This window comes from Humulus lupulus, chromosome 4 (assembly GCF_963169125.1).
Source record: "Humulus lupulus chromosome 4, drHumLupu1.1, whole genome shotgun sequence".
Taxonomy (NCBI): domain Eukaryota; kingdom Viridiplantae; phylum Streptophyta; class Magnoliopsida; order Rosales; family Cannabaceae; genus Humulus; species Humulus lupulus.
Genome location: NC_084796.1, coordinates 26,389,773 through 26,391,771, shown reverse-complemented (window position 1 = coordinate 26,391,771; position 1,999 = coordinate 26,389,773). Strand labels below are relative to the sequence as shown.

The 1,999-nt window shown below is 35.2% G+C and overlaps 1 pseudogene; it reads left to right on the top strand.

Annotated features, from left to right (window-relative positions):
* Positions 1-395: 395 nt before the first annotated feature.
* Positions 396-1,559, top strand: LOC133832014 (peroxisomal and mitochondrial division factor 1-like; annotated as a pseudogene).
* Positions 1,560-1,999: the final 440 nt, after the last annotated feature.

Genomic DNA, 1,999 nt, shown 5'->3' with positions numbered 1-1,999 from the left:
TTATTTAAATTGTGTTTGTAGTTAGATTTATTCATCTTAATTTTACTTGCCAAATAGAAAGTAAAGAGCAATTATTGATAATTGGGTCAGTCTCTGTGGGAATGATTCTTATTTAATATCTATATTACTTGAATCGATTGCGTATACTTGCGTATCATATTTTAGCGATCAAAAAACAAAAAGTAGTAGAATTGTAAAGTTGATTAAAAAAAACATATTTTTGATGAAAAAAGCCCAATATAATATAGTTGTTTTATGACCCTTAGCAACAAATTAAATGAATAACTGATATATTATTTTTGGTAACAAATGGTAACTCAATTTGACACTATAGGAAAAAACTAACGCATAAATGTTAATTATTTTTCTAAGGGAAATTTGCGGCAATAATACCTATGCAGTTAGATTTGTTGCACTTAAATTCTTATGTAAATTTTTTGGCGGCAAATAATGCTTGCTGTTATGAATTAGGTGCAGACGTTGATCCCTGGCTGTTAAGTCTAACCAGAGACCTATGTGGTTGCCACGTGGCCACACTTAATTGACCCAAATAATTTTTTAATTTATTAAATATTTAAAATGATTTAAAATATATTTTTAAAATGATAAGAATAATTAAAACTTAAAATTAAAAAAAATGTTAAACTAAAACTCAAATTTCAAATAACAAAATGTTAAACTTAATAATTGTTTTTTTAGGATAAGGCTTTGAGGGATTGCGGAAGAAATGATGATGAATGGCGTCGACGATCAAGTGACGGAGAATTTCTACGAATTCGATCAGACGGTGGAGCTAAGTCGAAAGGTTGAGATTCTGGAACAAGAGAAGCTGGAATTGGCTGGTGAGAATGAAGAAATGAAAGAGAAGATTAAGAAATTGATAATTGAGATCGAGAAGGGGAGGAGCGATGAATCAGATCTCAAAGAGAGGTTGAGAGAGATGGAGAAGGAGATCAAGAGTTTCGAAGAGGACAAGGAGGCATTGGGAGCGATCATGGCGAATTTGGAGACTGAAGTCTCGAGGCTCCAACACGATATTGCTCACTGCCATGTCTGAGGGCGGGGCGACATTGACAGAGGTTGCGAAGCTTAAGAGGGTTTTAAGAGAGAAAGAAGCGAAGATTGAGAGCATTGAGAGTGAGGTGGAGAGCTTAAAGATGAAGACAGCGGAGAGCGAGAAGAGGGTGGGGGAATTGGAGAGGAATATTGGGGTTTTGGAGATGAAGGAAATTGAGGAGAAGAGCAAGAGAGTTAGAGCTCTCCGCTTTCGTTGTCTTGTTTCTGATAGTTAGAGCTCTCCGCAATAGAGAGGAGGAGATGAGGGAACAAATGGAGGAGCAAGAAAGGCAAATAGTTGAGTTGAAGAAAGTAGCTGTGGAGTTGCAATCTTTTGTTTCTGATAATGGGGCTGAAACCGAGAAGTGGGTGATGGAGAGAGTGATTATTGAGGTTGCGCTTAAAGAATCAGAGGAGAAAGCTAAGGCTATGGAGTTTTAGGTGCATTACTTGCAGAAGGAAGTGAAGAAGACTGAGACGGTCGTGAGAGAAGTGAAGGACAAGACTATAAAGGTCGTTAATGGTGTTGTGGATGATCTGTATAATGGGAGAGAATAGAAGGGGTTGATACTGATTTATTTAATACTAATTATTTGACATTTTATTTAATTTTAAGTTTTGATTATTCTTATCATTTTTAAATCATTTTAAAAATATTTAATAAATTAAAAATTATTTGGGCCAATTAAGTGCGGCCACGTGGCAGCCACATAGGTCTCTGGTTAGACTTAATAGCCAGGGACCAACGTCTGCACCAAATTCGTAACGGCAGGCATTATTGCCGCCAAAAAATCTACATAAGAATTTAAGTGCAACAATTCTAACTACATAGGTATTGTTGCCGCAAATTTCCCTTTTTCTAATATCATATATATTTTATTTAAAAATTGGTTTTTTATGAAAATAAAAATAAATGTGTTGACACCGTTTTTCGTCAACTTAG